General features: G+C 41.4%; 3 long non-coding RNA genes across 3 annotated transcripts in view; 2 read left to right on the top strand and 1 right to left on the bottom strand.

The window, feature by feature from the left end:
- The window catches only part of LOC148132516 (uncharacterized), a 70,520-nt gene extending 46,098 nt beyond the window's left edge, over positions 1-24,422 (bottom strand). Inside the window, exon 1 of the long non-coding RNA XR_015748122.1 lies at positions 24,354-24,422. This is a non-coding gene — a long non-coding RNA (uncharacterized LOC148132516). The remainder of the gene's footprint in view (positions 1-24,353) is intronic.
- Positions 322-23,906, top strand: LOC148132517 (uncharacterized). Its single transcript, XR_015748121.1, has 4 exons — positions 322-620; positions 22,615-22,751; positions 23,216-23,242; positions 23,664-23,906. It is a non-coding gene; the product is annotated as an uncharacterized LOC148132517 (long non-coding RNA).
- On the top strand, positions 23,907-27,046 carry LOC148132515 (uncharacterized). The gene is made up of 2 exons (XR_015748120.1): positions 23,907-24,722; positions 26,765-27,046. It is a non-coding gene; the product is annotated as an uncharacterized LOC148132515 (long non-coding RNA).
- Positions 27,047-27,724: the final 678 nt, after the last annotated feature.

The raw sequence follows: 27,724 nt of genomic DNA, 5'->3' as shown, positions 1-27,724 counted from the left end.
AAACCCCTTTCTAAGTTCTCAGCGTCATGTCATCAAGATTCATATTAATTTCAAAAGTCACTTTGTGTCAAAACATTCACAGGACGCAACAAGGGAAGAGACAAAATCCTGTAATTTTGATAAAGAGATAGCGGAGTTGGACTTATTGAATATCTTGCATGAAAAAAGAAAGTAATATTAAGGTTTTTTTAAACTCTCCAAGGCTCTGATTTTCATTTAAAAAATGGACTTAATGGAACTTTTAAAAATCTGAACTTATTTCTTATATACCAGTAATATCTTAGCAAGCAATTTATCTGTTAGGATTTGAGCGATATTGACTCTTTCTTACCCCACTCATTTAGGGTGGAGTTTTTAAGAATCAGCACTGCAGTCACATTTATTGCAGTGAGTAACTTTGAGGTAGGGAGATTACCTAATTTAAGCTATTATACTGTACTGTAAGATGAACGTAACAGTTAGAAACGTCAGAAAATCAACTGACTTTTTTACCCTAGTCATCACAGCCTATCAAATGAAGCAGCTCAAACTTTCCCTTTGCAATATTACTGCGTATTCTGCATAAAACTGAAACCATTCAACTGGAGGAAAAGCTTTGGAAAAGATTGTTTGTGAAAAATGTAAGTAATTTACTGTAATTTGGATAGCATGTTTAATTGTTTATAGAATTTGCTGTCAAAAGTTGGATTTAAAAAAGCTGGCTAAAAAGATTTTAAGTATAAACTAGATAAAATAGCAGAAGGCATTATTATCATGGTTCTCATGTACCAAGATTCCAGATGAACAAGATAGATCTTGTATATAGATATAGATATATATTTTCCTTGTTTTCTCTTTTAAGGTTTCCCCTACTTTTTGTTTTGCTCATCTTAGGAAATCAGGACTTCTTCTAAGCCTTTTGATATCTTTCTCTTGACTAGGGAAGGTTCCATTTTGGCCACCTACAAATCCAGATGCAGAGGAAGAAGTTACCATTAGCATAAAGACTACATCTTTACTCCCTTCCTTAATCCTGGATCTAATTTCTCTTTCAGTAAAAGCTGTGTTAGTATGGTATAAAATAATTTATTAATGTTTTCTTTTTCAGTAAGTAGTCTTGAAATTGCTGAATAAGTTTCCATAAAGTGGTATCCACTAAGATATTCTTCTGTCCTTCCTCATCTTTACCTCCAAATATTAGCTACAGAGAAATAATTTAAATATTTTCTACTACTTTACACACATATTAAGAGCATACCTACCGTATTAAATCCTCATGACAAAACAAGCTTAGTATGTATTTTGTAAACCTAGGAATTCCCTTGGAATGATTACCTCCATGGCAGTATGTAATGAAATGCAAGCTGCAGTTTACAAAAGCCTTTTAAAAAATGTTGCAAGTCTTAAAAGGTGCTAACAGATTCTTTGAATTTTTAATATAACCTTCAGTTACTATTCTGAATTTATTTATATCTTATGCTTTTTAAAACTATTTGTTTTCTGAACTTTGCTGATTTCATGACATAGAAACAAGCATTATTCCTGCTAAAATATGGGAAGCGAAGCTAACAAAGATAATGTTTTCTGAGTTGTGACATAGTTGTCCATTCATATGAATATACATACATATTTCATCAGCTCTAGACCTCATTCAGAGTTACCCAGGAAAAAAATCTGTGAGGTGTATAGGTAATCCTCAATTTATGAATACAATTGAGCCCAACATTTATGTTGCTTAGTGAGGCATTAAGTCAGTTTTGCCCCATTTTACAAATTTTCTTGCAACAATTATGTAAATCACTGTAGCTGTTAAGTCAGTAACACAATTGTTAAGTGAACCTGGCTTCCCCATTGACTTTGCTTGTCACAAGGTCCCAAAAGGTGATCAGATGACCCAAGGACACTGCAACCGTTATAAATAGGAGTCAGTTGCTAAGTGTCTGAATTTTGATCATGTGGCCATGAGGATGTTGCAACAGTTGTAAGTGTGAAAAATGGTCTTGTCACTTTTTTCAGTACCATTTTAACTTTGAACAGGCACTAAATGAACTTTTGTAAGTTAAGGACTTCTTGTATTCATTATCATCCCTTTTTTAGGATATCTTCTAAAATCAGATTCCCAATATTGAATATCCCCCAGACTTGTTGGGATTATAACTGCCAAACTGGAAAAGAGACTGAATTAAGTCAACTTTCTGGATTTGCATGAGATCCTGAAGTATAATCTAATCACATCGCCTGGATTCATGTTAGGCTAAAGTATGATTGGCTAGTTTATGGCATAAGCCTCCTTTAAGTCAAGTTTAATGGCTGATGTTGCTGTGGAAGCACCTTTGTGTAACATTCATGGAGGCAATAGGGAAATAGCTAGCTGTTGCTTTCGTCCAGGTTTTGTTTCAACAGTCTGGTCTAGTTTATAAGGCTGATCTTCTATTGCGGTTTCTCATTGCATCAGATCAAGTCTAGACCTTTTTGGCTTCTAAATCCAACAAGATAGGTCAGGACTTTAACTTATTAAGACTGTGGTTAAGTTCAACAATTATAGGTAGTCCTTGACTTAAAATCACAGTTGGAAACAGAACTTCTGTCACTAAGTGATGCAGTCATTAAGTTAGTCACACCTGATTTTATGATTTTTTTTGCTATGGTCATTACATGAATCACATAGTCACTAAGCAAATACAGCTTCCTCCATTGATTTTGCTATCTGGAAACACACACACACACCAAAATAGCAATCACACGACCCTAGGACACTTCAACCATCACAAATACATGCCAGTTGCCAAATACCTAAATTTTGATTGCATGACCACAAGGATCCTGTGATAATTATAAATGCGAGGACTGTCAACATTTTTGACTGTCATAGCTTTGAAAAATCATTAAATGAATGGTCATAAATTGAGGACTACCTATAGTTGTTTAATCAGTTAAATAAGCCATAGCTTACTAGCATAGGCTTAATGCAAAGATTATATTTTCTTATATTTCATATATATTTCTCTTATTTAAGAGAGGCCCACAAATTTCCTGGTACATATGTGCATCTAGTTTTATTTATTTATTAAATTTATATTTCACTCATCTCACCATCAAGCAATTCTGGGTGATTTACCTATGTATTATACGTGTACAGTTTGCACTGAGGCTTTATTTTTAAGTTAATTTATTTAAAGATTATCAAGTAGTCCTCATTTAGTGTTATCTCTTTTGGCAACCATTTGCAGTTAGTGACAGTGATATGAAAGTAACTTTTCAGCCAATCCTTGCATTTATGACCTTCACAGATCTGTAAAATCTATAACGTTAAAAAAAATCTATAACGGTCTAGTTTGATTCTGCAACCAAACAATACAGACACAGACTGCAACGGATAATTAGAATTACAGAAAAAACAATTGCTACCAATCTGCCTTCTATTGAGGACCTGTATACTGCACAAGTCAAAAAGAGGACTGTGAAAATATCTACAGACCCCTTACATCCTGGACATAAATTTCAACTTCTGCCCTCAAAACGACGCTATAGGGCACTGCACACCAAAGCAACTAAACACAAGGACAGTTTTTTCCTGAAGGCCATCATTCTGCTAAATAACTAATTCCCACAACACTGTCAACTTATTTACTAAGACTGTATTACTATTATTCCTCTCATCCTTCCTAGTACCTACTGTATCTCTTCCCACTTATGATTATAACCGTGTTGCTTGTAACTTTACAATTTATATTGTTTTATTTGTTTCCTAGTATGATTTGATTGCTTATTAGCAACCTATGACTATCACTAAGTGTTGTACAATTCTTGATGAATGTATTTTTCCCTTTATGTACACTGAGAGTATATGCATCAAAAACAAATTCCTTGAGTGTCCAATCACACTTGGCCAATAAAGAATTCTATTCTATTCTATTCTATTCTATTCTATTCTATTCTATTCTATTCTATTCTAAAGCAAAGGGAATCTGAAGTAAGATAATCAGCACAATTGCAGTTTCTCTTACCAACCATTTCATTTAACAACCAAATTGCTGGTCCCAACTGCAATCACTAAACAAGGATTACCGAAAATCAAATCCCAGTTCATGAATAGGCCATATCCTACTAGCCATAGAGATGGAGATTTTCACGCTTGGATTGAAAATAAGACTGAAATTCTTTTGTATAAAGCACAGCATTCCCAAGTATGCATCTTTTAAAAGGATGGCTTATTTTTATTGTCTTGGCATGTAAACATTTGCATATACACAGCTGCTAGAAGAATTCATATTGTAAATCATCCATTTCAAAGTATCAAGAGGGGCCTGATATGTCTCTTACTAGAGATATCAGAGCCAACTCTGTCAGCTGAGTAGAACGGGGCAGTGTCAAATAAGCTCTCTTCTCTATTCTTCACAATTAACAATTACATTTTACTTGCCAACAAAAAGTCAAAATGATAGGCACAATGGTGTAATCAAAACTTTGGCTTTTTTTTTGTGCAGCTGAAAACAAATAGTAGAAAAGTGTTGTAATCTTACTATCTCAAAATACTTATTTTGAAAAGAATGCTATATAAGCCAGCCAGGTAGTAACGCAAGGCTATATAGCTGATTTTGAAAAATTAAGCAGAATTGGCTCTGATTAGTAAAGTTGCACACGTCCTTCAGACAAAGTACAGAGCATGTGTAAAGCATCTCTCTTCACTTCATTGAAGCATCCCTGATATCCCCAGTGTTAAGTATGAGGCATGAGCTTAGAAACGGAGACGAGACTGCATCACATGAACTTCAGCTCTTTGGTTACAGCATGATAACAGAGACAAAAACCCCCGGGTAGCGGCTGCCCTTTTATAGAGTGAACTGCTATCCGGATGACCAATGGTTGTTGTTATAGGGTTTGAACCTCGTCCAATGGGACTCGGCCCGCCAACAGCCAGTCAGATTGCTCGGAATTAACCAATCATAACTTGCCATTCTATGGGCCAATAGGAAGTGCAGGATTACGATCCTGCTATGCAAATGAATCTTTATTAATTACATTTCTTTAGTTCACAACACCCCTCCCCTCTGGGTTCCGTTTGACGGCCGTGGTGACGTAATCACGCAGGTATGCAGGTCGCTTTACCTGCCTAGTTGATTTCCGCTGTTCCACCGGTTTTTGTTTAAGGTTTGGTTCCGGTGGAACGCAAGGCTCGTTTTCGCACGGGGTTGATTCCGCGACACCATCAGAGTCCCTTAAGTCCATTCCTGGATCGGGCGGGCATGTTTCCGCCATGGTGTTCCTCTGCGGGGAGGATGCCCCCAATCCCGGACCTTCTTCAGGTGGCGCGAGCACTCGGTTTAGTGGCCGTCTGTCCTCGATTCCGTCGTCTTCTATGCGGTCTTCGTCCCCCTCGGTATTCCCTCCCCCCTGAGTTTGGAAGTCCAGGAGGTCGCGGATATTTGGTTGTAAACGAGATCGAAGTTGGTCTATGTGGCGTTTCCATATCTTGCCGTCTGTCGTCTTAAGGCGGTAAGATCTAGGGCCAGTGAGGTAGACTACGGTTGCTGGGACCCACAACGGTTCGCCGGAAAGGTTTTTGGCGTAGACCAAGTCGCCTACCTTGAATTGGCGATACGTTCCGCTGGATCCACAGGGTTTCTCTGGCGAGTAAGATGGGTGTAGTCGGTCGAGGTGGGAGCGAAGCTTCCGCCCCATTAAAAGTTCGGCTGGGGTCTTGTTGGTGACACTGTGGGGGGTAATGTGTTGTAGTAAGAGTATTTTGTTTAATCTAGCGTCGATGTCCCCCGGATCCATTTTTTGGAGTGTCTTTTTAAGGAATTGAACCATCCGTTCCGCCCTACCGTTTGCCGCAGGGTGAGCCGGCGAAGTTAAGGCATGGCGGATGCCCCAGTCCGCCAAGTATTGTTCGAAGGTGAGAACAGTAAACTGGGGTCCGTTGTCGGAAACTAGAACGTCCGGGAAACCGTGTGTTGCAAATAATCTATCTAGTTTTTTAATAACAGAGTCAGTAGTTGTGCTTTTCATCTTGTGGATTTCGAGCCAGTTGGAGTAAGCGTCCACGGTTAGGAGAAACGTGTGTCCTTTCGTGGGTCCCGCGAAATCAATGTGGATGCGGGACCACGGGCCTCGAGGGGTTTCCCATTTGGTGGGAATTGCTCTTGGTGGGGCGTTGCTGACTTCTTGGCAGTTTTTACACGTGGTAACCCAGGCTTCAATTTGTTTATCGATGCCTGGCCACCACGCGTAGCTTCGAGCAAGGGCCTTCATGCGGACGATGCCCGGATGTCCTTCGTGCAGGGTTTGCAACACGAGTCACTGTAGTCTCTCTGGCACGACGACTCTATCTCCCCATAGGATGCAGCCCTTCTGGGAGAATAGTTCCTTTTGCCGGTGCTTGAATGGCGCAAAAGTGGTGGGGGTTTCTTCGACTGGCCACCCGCGTTCGACCCAACTGAGAACTTTTGCAAGGATAGCGTCCCGTTTTGTGTCGGCGGCGATATCCCTTGCCGTTAGTGGCGGCGAGTTGAGGGTTTCAATTTGCAGCGTATTGAGGGTCGGAGCTGGGTCGCTGACGGGTTCCGGAAGTGGGGAATGGCTCAACGCGTCAGCATGGGGAATGGCTTTTCCTGGGCGATGCTGCAGTACGTAGTTGTAGGCTGCTAGGAATTCTGACCAGCGAGTCATTCTAGGTGACAATATATGCGGCGTTGGTTTATCACCTGCTAAAACGCCAAGTAAAGGCTTGTGGTCTGTGACTAGAGTAAAGGGCCGTCCGTAAACATATTCGTGAAATCGTTTCATGGCCGATACAATAGCAAGAGCCTCTTTGTCAAGTTGGCTATAGTTTCGTTCAGCCTTTGATAATGTGCGGGAAAAGTAAGCAATAGGAGCCTCATTCCCGTTTGGTAACACGTGGCTCAGAATGGCTCCAACCCCAAACGGTGACGCATCGGACGTAATGTTTAATGGCAAAGTCTCGTTGTACTGTATTAGCACAGCGTCGGAAGTTAGTAAGTCTTTCACCTTTCTGAAAGAGTATTCTTCTCTGTGACCCCAAACCCAAATAGCTTTTTTGTCGAGAAGTCGGTGTAAGGGTTCGGCTACTGTTGCCTTGTGAGGCAAGAAGATGTTGTAAAAATTGATGAGTCCCAAGAAGGCCTGGAGGTCAGCCTTATTTTTAGGTCTTGGGGCATTTTTAATTGCTTTGAGTTTGGTCTCGGTGGGGTGAATCCCTTGTTTATCGAGGAGATATCCAAGAAACTCCACCCACTCAGTACACAGTTGACACTTATTTTTTTTTCACCTTGAGGCCAGCGTCTTTGAATCTATGTAGAACTAGTTTGAGATGCCGTTCGAGCTCTTCTTTATTCGGGGCAGCAATTAAAACGTCATCAAAATACGGCACAACCCCTTTTATGCCTTGCAAAAGTCTTTCTGAAATATCCCGGGGGCTACACTCACTCCGAACTGGAGTCTGTTGCATTTAAAGGCACCTCGGTGCGTAACGATAGTCTGTGCCTCTGCGGTTTCCGTATCAACGGGTAGTTGTTGATACGCTTGCGCTAAGTCTAACTTTGCGAAGATCTTCCCACCCCCCAGGGAGTGGAGAAGATGTTGAACCACTGGCACCGGATAAGTGCTCTGTTGGAGTGCGTGGTTCAGGGTGGCGCGGTAGTCTCCACAAATTCTGATCGACCCGTCCGGTTTGATGGAGGTGACGATTGGGGTTTCCCATCGGGCATGGTCAATGGGCTCCAACACCCCTTGGGCTATTAACTTATCAAGTTGCTCGTCGATCTTGGGTTTAAGGGCGAATGGTACCCGACGAGGCTTAAGGCGGATAGGGGCTACTACTGGGTTGAGGCTAAATGATATAGGGGTCCCTTTGTACTTGCCTAAGTTGTCCGAAAAGACGTCCTGGAATTCTTGGATGATGCCTTCTTTCCACTCGTTGCTCTCGGCATGGTGAATACCGGCTAATTCAATCCCTAGTGGGGCGAACCATTGTAGGCCTAGCAAACTGGGCCGGTTGCCATCGGCAACAGTCAATGGGAGTGTTGCACTACGATTTTTGAAAGTTACTTGGACTTGAGTCACGCCGGCGACTGGAATCGTGTTCCCCTGGTAATCCTTGAGGACGATCCTCTGAGCGCTGAGATCCTGACGGCGGATGGCCGGGATGAGTTGTTTGAGGGTCTTCCAGGAGACCATCGAGAGGGACGACCCCGAATCAACTTCCATTTGGCACGGTTGGTTTTCTATGGCGACTCTCACTCGGATTTTCTGTGCGTTTAGTAGCGAAGCGTGGCCGATGGTTGTCGTTTGGTGTGCCTCTTCCCGTTTTGCTTGAAGAGCCGGTGCCCTGTTTCTGTAGGAGTGGTTGTTTTCTTGGTTACCCAAGCGATGCCGGTTTACAAGAACGTTTCTTGCGGGTTGTCGGAGGTTGTTCTCACTTCGGTTTGGGTTGGACTCTCTCTTGCTTCTGCAGGCCCGTGCGATGTGGCCTCTCTTTCCGCAGGCGTGGCAGAGTGCGTAGCGTAATTTGCAATTACTTCTCTTATGGTTGGCTCCGCAACTTTGGCAGAGTGCGTAGCGGAATTTGCATTTGTGCGGAGTCCTTAGAGTTCGTGGACTTTGATTGCCCAGAATCCTGATGACTTCTTCTTCATTGCTCTCCGGCTTGCGATTCTTTGTTGCCGGAAACTTTTCTAAACCCGGTGAAGTGTCATGGGCGAGTCGACGAAGCGGTGCGTGGTTGCGGCGCCTTCTAGCAGCCGACTTCCTGGTTTCTTCTGCTGCAGTAGCATAGGTGTCGGCCTTTGGAAAGCTGACGTTGTCTTTCTCCATAGGCTTTCTGCGCCCGTGTCGTGCATCTAATCCCAGAACTGGGCAGCTATGGCTTTTCTGTTGTTCCCTCTGGTAATATTCGTGTCTTTGGGCCTGGGTTGATGCAGCGGATGCATAATGAGCCCGCAGGAGAAGTGCGAGGGTGTCCCAATCCATTTCTTTTACTTCAGCTGGTTTTGCAAGTGCTTTAGCCACCCGGAATACGGAAGGTCCGCAGTGAGCTAGAAACACTGCTCTTTTCTTGCTGGTGGAAACGTTCTCTAAATTGTTGGTTTCCAAGAACATCTGGAAACGATCCATATATGACTCCCAGTCTTCTTCTTCTGGGTTAAAAGGAGCGGGTGGTATAGCGCCGCCGGACATCCTGCCGATGTAGGTGCGCTCTCAGCCACGTGCTTGATTGGTGCTCTGTGGGGATTAGCCAGCTCTATTGTCTCCGTATCCCACCTTCGTCGCCAGTGTTAAGTATGAGGCATGGGCTTAGAAATGGAGATGAGACTGCTTCACATGAACTTCAGCTCTTTATTTACAGCATGATAACAGAGACAAAAACCCCCGGGTAGCGGCTGCCCTTTTATAGAGTGAACTGCTATCCAGATGACCAATGGTTGTTGTTATAGGGTTTGAACCTCGTCCAATGGGACTCGGCCCGCCAACAGCCAGTTGGATTGCTCGGAATTAACCAATCATAACTTGCCATTCTATGGGCCAATAGGAAGTGCAGGATTACGATCCTGCTATGCAAATGAATCTTTATTAATTACATTTCTTTAGTTCACAACACCCAGCTTGCACAATTGACAGATGTGCGTATAAAGCTTTCACTAACCATACTAATATGACTTGCTGATCTCTGCTTAATGAGATCAGACAAGTACAACCACTGTCACTGTGTTTTATAGCTTAATACAATTTATAAATCAACTCGTCATGATTTATTAGCAAACTGGGATTAATGAGCAGTACATAGGAATCCACTCAGTAGAGATTCATATACATTGTGCTAAATCATAATGTATTTTGTTTGTGGCTTAACATTAAGATAAACCAGCCATTGATTGTCCTTCCCCAGTACTGACTTGTCTGTCTGTCCAACATTGAATCAGCAGGAAACTATCAGTCTGCTTTCTCTGCTGTGTTCCTGATATATGCCTCTATTTATAACACTGCCAATCATCTGACTTCCCCTCAAGCAACAGATAACGCCTAACAATTTTTGTCCATTTTGAAGCCATCCTAAGGCAGCGTCTGGATAAGGGTAAAATGCTACTTGATCAATTCCACAAAAGAGAATATTAAATGGCCACCCAATAGAGAACATTATAGGGTAGGTTAGAATATCACCTATGGCTGTAAATTAAGTTACTTAAAGCACAGTCCTGAACTGCAAAACTGTAAGAAGTAACATAAGTACTGTTTTTATTAATAAGGCCTTTTAATTATGACATATATTTCTTTTTAAGGAATTTATCTATTTTTTAAAAAATTGTGATTTTTTTTCCTGTTAGGTAGTTTTCTAAATGTTAAATAATTGTTCCCCTCACTCTTTTCTCTTGAAGATTCTTGAATCATTCTCCCGCCCCTTTTTTTTTTGCATTAAAAGTTCAGATGGGTGGGATGGTGAGAAAATGACTCTTAGTTACTGCCAGAAGACCTGACTTCTCCACCCACCCACCCACCCACCCACACACGCACCAATTTCTTCTTTGTGAACCTTAAATCCACATAGAAGTAAATAAGCAGTTTCAATCAGGACTGAAATATATACGACCGGAGAGAAGTAAATCCATTTCTCTCATGCTCTGCCTTGCATTTTCCTGACCCATTTCTGATTATGTAAGAAATCAGATGAGAAATACAATGGGATGCTAGCCAGAGCCATAGACAGTTTATTGTATAAACTACTTTAAATATTCAAAGGTTGTCATTTTCTTTGAAATATTTTGTGTCAGCCCTTAGAGAGGTAGTCCAGAGGAAAATCACCAGCCATGAGAACTAGAAGTCCCTTTTATTGTAAGGTAACAGAATCTTTCAAGTCCAAAAACACATCTTTTCTCCTTGACTTTTTAATCCCCAAAACTAGGGAGGATCTTTTCAAGAAAAAAAAAATGGCATTTACATACCCCGTTGTTTTTTTTTCCTGATGATACCATGGTAGCACAGTGGTTAGAATGCAGTATTGCAGGCTACCTCTGCTCACAGTCAGGAGTTCGATCCTGACTGGCTCAAAGTTGACTGAGCCTTCCATCCTTCCCAAGTGGTAAAATGAGGACCCAGATTGTTGAGGGCAATTGTAAACCACTCAGAAAATGCTGTAACGCACCATGGAACGGTATATAAGTCTAAGTGCTATTGCTATTGCTATTTCTGCAGGCTAAATTGCCTCTTATCTGACCTTTGCCTAGGCTGCTGCTGTTGCTGCTGATCTTCTTGTCTCTCAAGGATATTTTCAGGATTATTATACTTCTTCACTGGTTTGTCACAGAAACTTTGAACATTCCTAAATACAGCAAGATTTTATCTGGGAAGAAAAATTAATAAATGATTGGCCTATAGGACCTGACTTTTTGAATGCCTACATTGTTACATGTGTGCATCTTTGCATACCATTATGTACAAATCCATCTTTGTTGTCATATAAAAGATCTTTCTTTGCAGAGCTATCCGACCAAAAACTCTTATGGAAGATGAAAATGCAACTTGTTGAAATTGGGTGTTGGTAGAAGTTACCGTGAACGCCCTTTCTATCTATGCTGCGAGAGAGCCCAGGATGGGTTGACTCCTTCCTATGATGTCATAGTTGAGTCTGTACTAAGATATAAAAGCCAGCCCCCTGGAGAGACCCCAGCTTTGGCGAAGATACTTGACAAACTGAAAGGTGTCTCTGAAAGCCCAAAATAAATACAGAAATATGTCTTACCCTCTCCGGACGAATCAAGGGAGGGGCTGGGCTCTCTCGCAGCATAGATAGAAAGGGTGTTCACGGTAACTTCTACCAACGCCCATTCTCCTCCATGCTGCATTGAGAGCCCAGGATGGGACATACCAAAGCTTGCATGTCCACGGGCGGGTCCTCGTCCGGCTCATCACACCGACTATGGAACCACTCGTTGAAGCACCCGTCTGCTGAAGGCTGCAGTCGCTGAGGCAAAAGCATCCAGACGGTAGTGTCTGATGAAAGGAGACGGGGATGTCCATGTGGCCGCACGACAAATCTCTTCCAAGGATGCTTGGGTCGCCCAGGCAGCAGAAGTGGCCGCACTTCTGGTAGAGTGCGCCGTCAGACCTTGAGGAACCGGAAGGGCCACAGCTTTGTATTCCTGCTTAATGCAAGACCTGACCCACCTGCTAATAGTAGGAGAAGAGGCCTTGTGCCCCAAGTGAGAAGGGAAAAAGGAAACAAACATGGCTTCTGACTTCCTGAAGGAGTAAGTGCGCTTAATGTATATTCTAAGAGCCCTTCTTACGTCTAGCGTGTGCCACTGCCGCTCTAAGTCATGGTGCGGGAGAGGACAGAAGTCAGGCAAAACAATGTCCTGGGACCTGTGAAACCAGGTGTTAACCTTTGGAATAAATGAGGGGTCCAGACAAAGAACAACCCTATCATCGTGAAAGGAACAAAGGTCCTGTCTGATGGAAAGAGCAGCAAGCTCGGAAACCCTCCTGGCAGAAGTGATGGCAACAAGGAACACTACATTCAGAGTCAGGAAACGGAGAGACACTGTTCTAAGGGGTTCAAAGCGGGGCTTTGTAAGGGCATTAAGGACCAAATGAAGGTCCCAGGAAGGATGGAGAAGCAGGAGAAAGACCCTCCCTGAGGCACCATCGGGAAAAAGCCTTCCAGGTGGCATCATAGATGCGCCTTGTAGAAGGTTTGCGAGACGCCAGGATAGTGAAGATGACCCTTTCTGGAAGATCAGCCTCCTCTAGCCGCTGCCGCTCAAGTGCCACATGGTCAGCTTGAACCACTGGGGCTCTGGGTGGAGCAGGGCCCCCTGGTGAAGGGAGATTAGATGGGCAGGGATCCTCCAAGGAGAAGCCACCAATAGGTTGACCAGGTCCGCAAACCAGGGCCTCCTTGGCCAATAGGGTGCCAGGAGAAAGAGCTCCACACGTTCCTCCAACATCTTCCGAATTACTGCCGGAATGATGGGAAGCGGGAGAAAGGCGTAGAGGAGACCCTTGGGCCATCTGCACCAAAAAGCATTGGTCTCCTCCGCTCCCTGGCAAGGAAACCTGGTGACTTGGGCATTTTGAGGAGTGGAGAAAGATCCACCTCCAGTGTTCCGAATCTGAGGGAAAGTTCCCTGAATAGAGACGGAGGAATGGACCATTCTGCCTGATCGACTAGGCTCCTGCTGAGCCAGTCAGCCTGGGAGTTGTCGATCCCGGAGATGTGGTCCGCCGAGATCGATAACGGGTGTTTCTCTGCCCATAACCCCAGCTGTAGAGCCTCTCTCATGAGGGCTTTGGACCTCGTCCCCCCTTGCTGGTTGACATGAGCCTTTGCGGCCATGTTGTCTGTAAGGACTAGAACATGAGAACCGGTCACTGATTGCCTGAAATGCTTGAGAGCCAGAAAAATAGCTCTGAGCTCTAGCCAATTTATGGGAAGGGTCTGTTCCGATCTGGACCAAATGCCCTGAGCTATCTGGCCCTGCATATGGGAACCCCAACCCAGGAGGCTGGCATCGGTGGTTATCACTAACCTGTCTGGGTCCCTGAACAGGAGTCCCCTCCAGATAGATGGGGAATGCCACCAATTGAGAGATCTCCGGATTTGTGGCGGGAGTGGAACCTTGATGGATGAGTGGCTGGTTCCTGCTCATTGGTAGGGAAGCAGGAACCATTGGAGGGCTCGGGAGTGGAGCCGAGCCCACGGGACGATGCCAATACAGGAAACTATCTTCCCCAGAAGTTTGGACAGCAGCAACAGGGGGACAATTTGATGTTGCTGGATCTGGCTGATGATCTCTGCAAGGCTCTTTCCACGAGCTGGGGACAGGAAAACCTGGCACGACGTGGTATCGATGACTGCTCCCAAGTGTTTCAATTTGGTTGTAGGAGAGAGCTGGCTCTTTTTGGTGTTTATGGAAAATCCGTGGCTCTGGAGACATGACAGGGTAATTTGCAGATCCCGATGGGCCGCAAGGATGGAAGAGGAAAGAATCAAAATGTCATCCAAGTAGCATTGGATCCTCACTGGAATAGAAAGCAGAGATGCCACCATTGCTGCCAGAACCTTTGTGAAGACCCTTGGAGCCAATGAGAGGCCGAAGGGAAGTGCTCGATACTGGTAATGGGTACTCTGATAACAGAAACGGAGAAACTAGCGATGATGAGGCCAAATTGGGATGCGGAGGTAAGCCTCAGTGAGATCAATGGAAGAGAGGAGGTCGCCCTCCCGAACGCTCTCTAAAATAGAATGCAGAGTCTGCATTTATACAGAGCCTGTATTTTTACAAATTGGTTGAGAAATTTTAGATCAAGGATGGCTCGCCACCCCCCTGAGGCTTTGGGAATGATGAAAAGGCGAGAGTAAAGCCCACGTCCCCCTTGAGACGGGGGAACAGGTTGAATAGCCCTGATTTCAAGAAGGTGCTGAATGGCCAGATTCATGAGGGCATGCCTGGAAATGTCCCGAGACACAGGACAAATCAAAAAAATTTTGGGGGGTGGGGTTAGGAAGTCCAATTGTAACCCTGACCTAATAGTGCTGAGCACCCAGGCGTCCGTCATTGACTCCTCCCATTTGGAGGCAAACAAGGCTAGGCAACCTCCGATGGGTGGGGAGAATGAGGGATTACTTAGAGCAACGGAAGGAACGACCCCCTCCCCCCCAAAAGGGCCATTTACCAGTAGAAGGTTGTTGCCTGCCAGATGTTTCCACCCGTTGGTCTTGGCGTTGGGAGTATGGCCTGTGAGAGCGGGGGAAGCAAGATGAGGTCTCCGCTCAGAAGGCAGGAGGGCGATAAGGAGCAGGGCGATAGTCGGCTTTCTTCCCAGAGGAAGAGAGAATTTTACATTTATCTCTGGTTTCGATGAGATAAGGTTCCAGAGCATCGCCAAAAAGCTTATCACCTGCGAAAGGAACTGAAGCCAGCTTCCATTTTCGGCGTGACTCCGCCTGCCAATTTCAGAGCCATAAAAGTCTTCTTGCTGCTACAGAAGATGCCATGGCCTTGGATGCAAATTTGGCAGAATAGAGAGTGGCATCCGCAGTGAATTCCGCTGCTGCAATAATCTTATTAAGGTCTTGGTGAGACCGAAGGTCAGAAGCAGGCAATCTATTCTGGATTTGGCACAGCCACCGTATGGATGCCCTGGTGAAGAAGGATGCTGCTGTTAAAGCCCGAACAGCCCAAGCAGCAGCATGATGATTGCGCTTGAGGGTCTGTTCGGAATGTTTATCATCCGGTTTCAGGATATCTTCTGGCTCCGTGGGAGTGCCAGAAGATGAGAACGAGGCCAGAACCAGAACAGAAGGCACTGCCAGGGCATTGTCCAGAGCTGCGCTGACATTGTAGAAATGCTTATCTAGAGAAGATGGGTGAGGACCTGCCGAAGGAGAAGCGCACTGTTCCTTGACCATGTCCAGGAACAAAATGGGAGAAGGCAAAACCTCTGCATGCACTACAGGCTTGGAGAAGAGCGAATCCCCTTGGCTAGAGGGATTTTCTTGTGGCTCGGGAGCCACTTCCTCTGGCGACAGCTTGGCAGTGACCAAGGCCTTGCTGAGTAATGGTCTGAAGAGAGTAGGTTTGAAGACCAATGCAGAGGATGTCTGCTCTGGACAAGAATCCACTTCCTCTGAAAGATTTTGGTCAAAAATCTCACCCTCTTCACACTCTGAATGAGAAGAGTAACTGTGTTCAGATGGTGAAGGCCTTCCTTCCTCATCAACCTCCTCCCATTCTGGTAGAGAAGAATGGACCCTGAGGTCCTGAGGCCTGTGTAAATCAGGATGATGAGGCAAGGAACTTATAGATTGAGAAGGGAGAAGGGCCTGAACCCTTTCCAGAGGTTGAAGAATTGGCTTGAAGCCTTCAGCCTGCCTAATGGCTGATGAGACTACATCTTGGATATCTCTTGGTCTATGCTCAAAGGTAGAGGCAGAAGGCCCGCTGCTGTGGGAGTGAAGGTGGCTTCAGGCCTAGATTGAGGAGGTTCGAGGCCTGGAGGGAGGGGGAGGAGCATAGGGCACAGAAGCCTGTTGGAAATAAGGCGCAGATCTGCTTAAATCCTGAGGATCTGAGTGTACAGCAAGAGCCTCAGGAGACCAGAATGGAGGATGGAAAGGCTCATAGATAACTTCTCCTCCCCTGGGAGGGCTTGGTTGGGGCCCACGAGTATCACCTGAAACATGCTGTAGTTGCACTCCCTTCTGTTGAATAGTTCTGTTGAACTGCCTCTCTAGAGCTGCATGTCTGCGCTTCTCTGCCCTCAATTCAGCCTGAGTTGCCTTCTTAGGGGCTAGAGCCTTAGCTTTGATTTTTGTAGCCACCTCCTCTGGACTGATTGGGTGCGTTGCCTACGTCTTTTTCTCCTATTGGGCTTAAGAGACTGTTCCACTGGGGGGAGCTCTGCCAGAGCCTTATCTTGCTCCATTTGTAAAATAAAGGCTCTTGCGTTGGAAAGAAGCTGTTTAGAAATTTTTTTATTAAGCCCCTTAGGGTATAAATGGCCCCCGGGCTTACAAAATGGCCGCTCACCTCGTGGTGGAAGGCTTGAATCCAAGATGGCCACTGACTACAGGAAAACAGGCTACAAGATTGAAGAATCGCTCCTTAGGTTATACAGAGCCCCGAGCGAAGTCAGCAAGGGAAAAACACAGCAACCAGCTACACGATCAGCTGGCTTGAGCTCTTATCAGCTTGCCGATCGTGTTTACGATCCCTCCAAACTGCAGGTGTGGGGGAGGTCTGCAGACGCTGCCCAGCTTGCCTGCACAGAGCTCTGTACAGCTGCTCCCAACATTGAAGGAGAGAGAGAGAGAGAGAGAGAGAGAGTGCCAGCCAGCCCTGCTCTCCTGGGAGCTGCTTGAAGAGAGGAAAAAAGTACTGAAGATCGCTGGTGATTGCTATCTAAAAGAGACACAGCTACTGACTGAAAGGAGCTGAGTCAAAAGCTGGGGTCTCTCCCGGGGGCTGGCTTTTATATCTTAGTACAGACTCAGCTATGACGTCATAGGAAGGAGTCAACCCATCCTGGGCTCTTGATGCAGCATGGAGAACTGACTAAGCTATTGAATTAACTAATGCCATAAAACAATGTTACATTTATTTCACTCAGATAAACCTCCACTGCCATATTTTTCTGGGGTCATAACTAGATATAAAAAATGAAAAAAACGATGCAATATATTGAAGAAGTTACATTAATTGTTCCTTTTTATTACGGTTGGTCAATTGGACGAACTGTTATGAATGTTATTGACTAAGTCATAGATAAAACTATTGTACTCAGAAAACATATGCCATAAAGCAGAGCTTCTGTAGTCACACCTGTTTTCATTATCATAAGATACCAGATAGCCCTCGCATAACAACTACTTGTTCAGCAGCCATTCAAACTTGCAACAGGGCTGACCAAATGGTATTCAAAATCAGTCATGCGATCTCAATCTGGGCACTTGATTATGATGATGTTGTAGCTTCTGGCAAGCAGTCAGTGGAAAAGCTAGCAGATTGCAAATGGTGACATGATATCCTTGCTTAACAATCTGCAACGTCCTTCCATAACAACAGCAACCAGGAGTGCTGGAATTGCTGACTGTGCAGGAGAGTAATGTGATGTCATACTTTACAACCATATTACCTAGTGATGGCAATTCTAATTCCAATTGGCATTATTTATTAAGGTCAATCTTTACAGGTAGTCCTCGACTTACAACAATTCACTTAGTGACTGTTTGAAGTTAACAGCACTGCAAAAAGTGACTTATGATCATTTTTCCACACTTATGACCACTACAACATCCCCATAGTCACGTGATCAAAATTCAGATACTTGGCAATTGACTCACATTTATGATGGTTGCAGTGCCCCAGGTCACATGATCATCTTTTGCAATCTTCCAACAAGCAAAGTCAATGGAGAAACTAGATTTGCTTAACAACCCTGTTACTAATTCAACTACTGCAGTGATTCACTTAACAATTGTGGCAAAAAAGATTCTAAAGTGGGACTCATATTTATGACGATTGCAGTGTCCCAGGGTCATGTGATCACCTTTTGTGACCTTCTAACAAGCAAAATTAGTGAGGAAGCCAGATTCACTTCATAACTGCATTACTAATTTAACAACTGGAGTGATTCACTTAACAACAGTGGCAAGAAAATGGACAAAACTCACTTAACAAAATTTTCACTTAGCAACATAAATGTTGTACTCAATGGTGCTCATAAGTTGAAGACTAGCTGTATTGAAAAAATGACTAGATTGTACAATGCATTAAACCAAAATGTGATTAATTGGTTTTTGGTTCAGTACATTGCATGACTAAAAACCCTATAGAATTTAAATCCTGGTTTGTGGCCATAAACAAAGTCCTTGACTTACAATGAATAGAATAGAATACTTTATTGGTCAAGTGTGATTGGACACACAAGGAATTTGTCTTGGTGTAAATATTCAGTATACATAAAGAAAAGATACATTCGTTAAGAATCAAGAATCATAACGTACATCACTTAATGATAGTCATAGGGTACAATCAACAATCAAATCATACTAGGAAACAGTCAGGTGGGAGGGGATGGGTGATAAGGAGTGGTGGGAAGATTAACAGTAATAGTAGTGTACACTTTGTAAACAGTTGAACAGTGTTGAGGGAATTATTTGTTTAACAGAGTGATGGCTTTCAGGGAAAAAACTGTCCTTGTGTCTAGTTGTTCTGGTGTGCAGTGCTCTATAGCGTCGTTTTGAGGGAAGGAGTTGAAACAGTTTATGTCCGGGATGTGAGGGGTCTGTAAATATTTTCACAGCCCTATTTTGACTCGTGCAGTATACAGGTCCTCAATTGAAGGCAAGTGGGTAGTAATTGTTTTTTCTGCAGTCCTAATTATCCTCTGAAGTCTGTGTCTGTCCTGTTGGGTTACAGAACCAAACCAGACAGTTATAGAGCTGCAGATTACAGATTCAATAATTTCTCTACAGAACTGTATTAGCAGCTCCTTGGGCAGTTTGAGCTTTCTGAGTTGGCACAGAAAGAACATTCTTTGTTGTGCTTTTTTTGATGATGTGGTTCATTTAATGACCATTGAAAGTTACAACAGCATTGAAAGAAGTGACTTATGACTAGTTTTCTCACTTATGATCATTGCAGCATCCCCATGGTCATGTGATTAAAATTTGGGCACTTGGCAACTGGCATGTATTTATGACAATTGTACTGTCCCATGGTCATATGTTAATCATTTGTAACCTTCCCAGCTCCCTTCTGACAAGCAAAGTCAATGGCGGAAGCCAGGTTCTTTTAATGAGATGATTCACTGAACATCTGCTATGATTCACTTAACAGCTGGGGCAAAAAAGATCATAGACTGGGGCAAAATTCACTTTAACAACTGCCTTCTTTAGCAAGGGGAATTTTGGGCTCAGTTGTGATTGTACATCAAGGACTACTTCTACATGATTTGTCTGTCTTGGCAATTATTGACAGAGATGTATACCATCTATAAAACATATTGTATTTGACATGTTATATATTTCAAAATGTATCCGCAACTTATATAAACATATCCTATGTATAATATTTTACATCAGATACTAATGGAAGAAAATTATTGTTAAAAAGGCCAACGTTTAAACTTAATAATTGTTCATAAGCATGTTCGTAAGTTTCATTGAAAGCAACATATCACATTGTGTTTTGCAGTCGGTTTATTTTTTTTAAAAGATACAACATTCTCAGCAAAGGACCATATTCATTGGTCTACTGGATGTTTTCATCAAATAAACAGTGAAAAAGCAAAGGTAAAAACTGGGTGCTTAGAAGAGGATTATTGGGCCTCCTATTAGATTTAGCAGATGTTATTCTTGGATTGGACTGATGGAGAAACTCCATATTATACAATCTCAATATTTTCAGATAGAGGAATTTAGTTGTACTACTGTTCCCAAAGCTTCCGGATGTACTGTTAACAAGCAAACAACTGTTGTTCAATACATTGGAAACAGAAAAGTGGTTAAAATCAACCCTATCTTTCAATCCATCTGCACATCACACGACAGACAGAAAACAGAAGAAAGATTTACTAGGTAATTTTCATGTTAACAGGTTTTATGGAGATTTTGTAATCTGTTCTAATTCATTAAAAAAATCAGTTACAGAAACATTAGATAGGATTAACAAATAGAGGTGCAATCTGTAAAAATACATTCTCAACTAGATAAAATAAAATATTTTCTGGTATATAAGGATGTAAATGTGCTCCATTTTTTCAAAGACACACAAAATATAATTGTAGCTCTGCTAACTAACAAAACAAAAACAAAATAACCAAAGCTATCTCAAGGTAAATATGCCAATTGAAGGATTAGATAGTTTAGCCTAGTGGTTAAGGCACCAGGCTAGGAAGTAAGCAACGGTAAGTTCAAGTCTTGTCTTAGCCTTGAAAGCCAGCTTTGCCACATTGGGTTAGTCACTCTTTCTCAAGCCCAACTTATTGCCACCTTGAGTTATTTGTAACAATAATAACGATTGGGTACAAATACAACAATAAATTTACAAAATACATGCATGTTTTACATTTCTAGCAAAACTTTACCAACCTTTACCAAGGATGATTACAAAACTAGATAGCAAGAAAAAATTGCTTGAGGAAATCATACATTAACTTCATTCAACTGTGTCATGAAGTGTGACAGCACCATCTAGTGAGAATGTCCAGTTTAATCATTTCCTGAGTAACTGAAATTATGCTATGGAAATGATCATTTAAACATAGACATACAGCTACCAGTAAAAGGAGAATATTTGTAGCTCAGGGATGAAATGAGGGGTCCTTGGTACTCTCTGAACCTTTTTCTTTCTTGCAAACATCTCATTACCCAAACTATATAACATCACCACAGCTTACTAGCACTGATGATGTTACCTAGTTTGGGTAATGAAACATCTGCAAGAAGGAAAGCTCAGAGAGCACCAGGAACCCTTCACATATAGTTAGCTACATGTAGTGTTAGAAAAAAATGGAGGGATCCTAACACGTTTGATAATGACAGCTTTTGCTCCCTAATCCAAAACAATTGGAAAAATTTGAAAAGTTAACCTCAGTGGCAAAATACACACACACACATACGTACATATGTATGTACGTATGAATGTATGTATGTATGTATATGTATGTGTGTGTGTGTGTGTGTGTGTGTATATATATATATATATATGTGTGTGTGTGTATATATAAATATATATGTATATATATGTGTATATATATGTATGTATATATATGTATATATATGTATATATGTATATATGTATGTATGTATATATATATATATATTTGTTTTCTGAGGTTCTCGCGGGTATTTGTATGTGGATCTTTGGTTATTCGGGTTTTCTCCCGCGTAAGATTGGAATTCCCGCGTCACTCTGAGAAGCACAGAGCTGAAGACACAAGCCTGAAGATGATGAATGAGACTTCATCGAAACGTTGCCTAGATACTTCCAATCTTACGTGGGAGAAAACCCGAATAACCAAAGATCCACATACAAATACCCGCGAGAACCTCAGAAAATTATATATATATATATATGTTTTCTTAAGTTTTCGGGTATTATGTATGGCTTTGGCTTTGTTGAAGTATTTTCCCACGTCATTGTAGTTGTTCTTTTAAAGTTGTAGCAACGTTTCAGCAGAATCTCATCTGCCATCATCAGGCTTCTGTATAGTGTGTTCTGTATAGACTCACAGACTAACACTATACAGAAGCCTGATGATGGCAGATGAGATTCTGCTGAAACGCTGCTACAACTTTAAAAGAACAACTACAATGACGTGGGAAAATACCCAACAAAGCCGAAAGTATATATATATATATATATATATATATATATATATATATATATATATATATATATATATATATATATATATATATATATATACATATACATATACATATACATATACATATACATATACACACATATACACACATATACACATATATACACATATATACATACATATACATACATACACACACACACACACACACACATATATATGAATTTTTAAAGTTAAAATTTAAAGTGAATTGGGTGCTTTGAAGGGTCCTTCCCCCCTCCCCATTTCAGCTCTATACATATAATCCAGGAAGATTCTTTACCTATCTTTATAATTTATGGCAAGTTCCTGAAAAAAATCATTCCCTTCTAATAGCCTGTCCAAGATTGCTTGGTATTTTGTGTTATTTGTATGTTTCACTTGTTTCTAAGGGAAACTGGTAATGGAAAATGTACTACTTACGAATTATTTATTTGCAGATAAGGATGAGACATGCAATATTACTATATCCTTCAAATGGGGAATACCCATAGACAAAAAGGTAAATATATAGGGAGATCCTACTGCATGGAAATCAGGAACAAACTGATATTCCTAAGAGTCATCATGGGTAAATTTGATTTTCTTATACTTGAGAATGGGAACACTGCTTCATTCTTTTATTTCTAGAAAACTTTTATTCTAATATTTTAGATTAGATTAGATATTTTAGATTAAATTATTGCAATAGGTAGATCATGGGTATTGCTTTTAATGTTTGTTTGTTTTTTCTCCTCCTTACAGTAACTGCCAAAGTGATTTTTCTTCTGCATTGTACTAGCTTGGCTCAACTGTCCTTCTATGCTTCTCTTGTGGAAGCTTACAATTTCACTATATGTAACCACACAGCTATTAAAACAGACTATCGAAATATGCTACAGGTATGGCACTGGTAGGGATAAGAGTAGAATGTATACATACAGCTAATTTAGTGTCTGCAACAGTTGAAATCAATGACAGATTCTCTAAGAGAACTGTAAATGCCTTAAGACTTAAAATTCAGTTAGCATAAAACTATTACACTAAAGAGTCATAGGTTTTTATGTCTCCATACATTAAATTTTTAATAATTAAAATCAAACTTGCCCTAATAAGCAATAGTTTATTCTAACAGTCTGGTTTTTAAGCATTGCTGTTTGAAACCTCATTGAAATTCAAAAGGACTTATTTTAAAGTAGAAGTGACAGAACATCAGATTTAGGGTGACAGCATTTTTAAAAAATATTCATTTTACCTCTACAAGAACTTTTGCGAGTAAAGCATTCCTAGCAGCTTTTATTGAAAATTTCTTTTTAAAAATGTTGACCGAACATATTTACTTAATTTCTTCTGTAATTTCTTTTAGAACATTATTGCAGAGGAGTTGAGCAAGGTTTGTTTTATTCCACTCTCTTTCATGTTTTTAACTGAATCATAATTCTCTTGGGCATTGGACTTAAATTATAAATTAGTGTATGCATAGCATACTTAAATCCATACATAAATCTGTATGAATCTTTCATGAAAGAGGAAAATTAGATCTAGAAAACCCTTTTTAGACATGCATATTGCAGAAATAATCTTACTAAATAATTAGTAATACTTTTTCACTTTAAACTATTGTTTGCAATTATTTATAATATAGCATATTATAAAATTCCTTATGGCTTAAATAGATAGGATCCCTGAATATTTTGATGTATAATTTATATGTCTAGTAACTTTTTTCATCAATAATTAACTCTTTTCTTAAAAGTATATGTGGGGAAACATACTGTATGTATATCACTCATTATTTTATTCTTCTTCTCTAGGCAAATAATATTAATACAAACATTAAGAATTGTTGTACACTGAAGGTAAGATTTTATGTTACTTGGAAAAAACAATTTTAAAAAGCTACAACACAAATCCATTGTTACATGTTTTACTTGTTCTCTTTGCAGCCTTCTAAACATTATAAATTGTATATGTAAGATAACCTTTATTGTCACTTTTTTCTGTGAATACACTGGTACACATTTAAAAAATGAAATTCTGATGCCTGCTCCCATGTATCTACGGGTGTATGTATTCATACCCATACATGCACTTACGTGTGTGTGTGTGTGTGTGTGTGTTCACACACGTGTGTGTATGTATGTATGTGTATATACACATACACACACATAAAAATCAGACTATTTAGAATACATAGCGGAAAAAAGTATCTTGAGAGTCCTTTTAAGTACATAATATTTGGAAGAAAAACAGGTTACAGGTGGTCCCAACCCCATTGGCTACTAACATTACCAACACGTTTTTCAAATAACCCAATCCCTAAAACAGCCCGCAAATGCTGAAAGCAAATTAAAATTATAAAAGGAAATTTCTTATTTTTTTAAAAGCATTTTCCAAGGAAGGAGAGTGCGATGACGGGAAAGTTCGGAGCTTCTTTATCCCGCATTAATCCATAGATCTCTTTCCTTGGTGCTCTACATAATTGGCAGGATCCTAAAACTTACCTGGAGCTAACTAGGGAGTGAATTCACGTGGAGCGTGCACTTTCCTACAGTCAAAGCCGCATCACTGAAAGCTTTTAACCCCACCTTTTTTTTTTTCAAATGCTGTGTCGCACCTCTGATACGTTGATGAGATTGGGCGCCCATTGGAGGAGATTGCACCAGGGTGGGGAGGAGCAGCCACTTCTCAGCCAATAGTCTGAGGGATACCTTGGTTTCAAACTTTGTCCTCTTTCCTTCTTCCTTCCCGGAAAGTCTCAGGCTGAGTTATTAGGTTGCATCTACAACTTCACCAAAGCCAAGTTTTCTTCATCGGGAATCTGGAATTTCACCAATACCCTCCTGAAAAAACACTGCCACGGCAACTCCCAGGTAAAAAAAAAAAATCGGCCTGTCAAAGAGACGGGGGGCGGGGTGTCAAAAAATCCGCGTGAAGCAGGCGTACGATGTTCCAAATAATGCCTATGAGCCGGGGAACCGCCCTTCCGATGAGTAAAAGGCTGAAACTGCTTGTTACAGCGATTGTCGCGTAGTTGCGACATAGTCTGATCTCCAAGCTCTGATCTCGCTGCCAGAAAGGAATACTTGGGGTAAGAAAAAGAGAACTTTATTCGCAGTTTTCAAAGCTGAATCCATTCCAGTTAAACCTCCAGATAAAGTTTACCATCTAAATGAGGTCTGCAAATGCACTGTCTTTACCAGGGCAGGGAGAAGGCTGCGCCATCCTCTGCGTGTTTGATACGCTGATGAGTGGTGGAAAGGGCTGGGTGGTGGTGGAAAGGTTTGAATCTAAATGTCCTGATGCTCGCCTATGTTGCCTGTGGAAGACTTGGACTCACTGACTAGCAAATAATGCTTTAGGGTCAAGGTGTAAAAATGCTTTCTTAAGCATTTCTCTCCCTTGAAGAGTGTGAAGCCAAGCAGAAGAAAAACGGCTCTGGTTAGCATTGCAAATTCGGCTTGAGCGTTTTATATCTATGGGAGGTGTAAAGGTTTTGTCCTGGTAGTGGCTAATAGGCAGCTTCGAAGAATCGGAATGTATAGCAACCAAGTCCTCACCATGTTTCTACCAATATATGCAGTTAATATATAGTGAGAATGTAGAGGTTTTCTTAATGCAGATAATCCACATGAAAGACCACAGGAGGGCATAGAAAGTTTAAAATATACTTAATTTGGCTGCATCTGGCTTACTTTATTAGGTCAAGCCTGGTTGGTACTTAATTGGAAACAGCTCCCCCTCCCTAGAATTTCAGGCTTGTAGGTTGGAAAGGAAAGTTTTAAAAATCTCTCACAAAAATAACAGAGGCAAATGACTTCTTTCTATTGGCAAGAAAGTGGTATGGATTTATTTGTATCCTGTTATTTTTTACAAATAACTTAAGGCAGCAAACATATCCAACACACTTTTCTCCTCTTATTTTCCCCCACAACAATAACCCTTTGAGGTGGGTTGAGCTGAGAGAATGACTGGCCCAAAGTTACTCAGCTGCCTTTCATGCCTAAAGTAGGATTTGAGCACATGGTCTCACACTTTCTAGCCTGGTGTCTTAACCACTAGACCAGACCCGGGCATTTTATGGGCCACATCTGATCCTTTGGTTGTCATTATCCAGTTGATGTGATGTCAATCTGAAATTAGAAATCAAATATAGATAAGTGGATGCCATGCATGCAATGTAACTGCATTGCTTTTATTTTGAAGGTGATTGCTATTTTTTTTTCAATTTACTTATGTGTGTTCGTGAATGGCCTATGCACTTTCACAGCCCTGTTAATTCCACCTTCCACAACTGCCCCAGTTTCTCATCTGGCCCCTTGGGAAAATTAATTATCCACCCCTGCACTAGACCAAACTGGATGGCCATGAAAATCAAGAGCTGAAGTGGGCAGTGGTTAGAATGCAGTCTTGCAGGCTAATTCTGCTGACTGCTGGCAGTTCAATTCTCACCGGCTCAAGGCTGACTCAGCCTTCCATCCTTCTGAGGTTGGTCAAATGAGGATCCAATTTGTTGGGGGCAATATGCTGACTCTGTAAACGGCTTAGAGAGGGCTGTAAAGCACTATGAACAGTATATAAGTCTAAGTGCTATTGCTATCCACAGTCAAGCTCAATTGAAATTTAATAAAATTGTAAAAAAAGTTACATGGATTCAGGAACAGAAGAATGTAAGGTTCACCTAACTGGCATTATAATATTAATCAAATTTTCAGACCTAGACTGATGGATCAATTTCATAACACAATTGTGCTAGTAATTTTTGGTGGAATGAAGACAAAGCAGCTTTCAATGAATAGGCAGAACAATATTCAACTAAAAATTAGCATAGGGTTTGTTTTTTTTAGAACACAGGACTTAGTGATTCATATAATGTGCAAGTAATACTTAAAAATATGTGATTTCTGACTCATAGGTCAATGGATCTCAGAATCATCGATGGACAAGACTAAAATCATGTAACATAAGGCTTAATTTGAATAATTTAGTACTTCTAGAACTGAGAGAAATGTGGAACAGCTATGAAGCATATACATACCAAATTGGAAATCTTTAGTGAACCATGTTTAAACAAGTTCATATTTTTTTACAAAGTTTATTTTTAATTATATTAATTTATTTTGTCTGAACATTTAAACATACTTGTATGTCCTAAAATCATCTAGCACAATAAATACTTTAATTACTTGCTGTACAATTTAGAGTCTGTTGGCTTATTCATGATGTGCACTGCCCAAACAAACCCCACAAGCAGCTTGGGGAGTTCTCCTAGACCAGGGGTGTCAAACTCAATTTCAATGAGGGCCGCATCAGGGTTGTGTTGGACTTCAGAGGGCTTGAGTAGGCATGGACAGGATGGCGTGGCCAGCTCTACATCACTCATATCGGGGATGCCTGCAGTGGCCTGAGCACTCTGCCAGAGAAAATGAACTCTGTTTTCAGCTGTGACTGTTCTGACCTAGGCTTCACAAAATCACAAAACAGACTCCTTGTCCTGACAAAACCCCTTTTATTTGGCTAATGTTAATTCCTATCATTCACATCCAACCAAGTCCTGGCAAACAGTCTTTCAAGGATGAATTGCAACCACAGACCTTATCAAGCTTGGAGAATTGCCAGGCTGATAGCTTCCAAGGGCAGCGCTGTACAAGAAATACTTGGCAAGGAGTCTCTGTGAGTTACAAACGAATTTTCACACTAATTAAATGAACTAATTGTCTCCTGAAAACACCACTCCCCTTTCACTCACTTAATTCACTTAATAATCATGTAATCTGCTTAACTATTGTAAAAGTCGTTCTAACTCACTGGATCCATTCACACAATGAAGTCATTATTATCACATTTAATTATCACATCATTTAATGACTGAAAT

Source organism: Notechis scutatus, chromosome 2 (genome assembly GCF_049901735.1).
Source record: "Notechis scutatus isolate UNSWTSFEM ecotype Mainland chromosome 2, rNotScu1.2, whole genome shotgun sequence".
Taxonomy (NCBI): domain Eukaryota; kingdom Metazoa; phylum Chordata; class Lepidosauria; order Squamata; family Elapidae; genus Notechis; species Notechis scutatus.
Note: the sequence above shows the minus strand (reverse complement) of the source record. Positions and strands in the feature narration are given on the sequence as shown.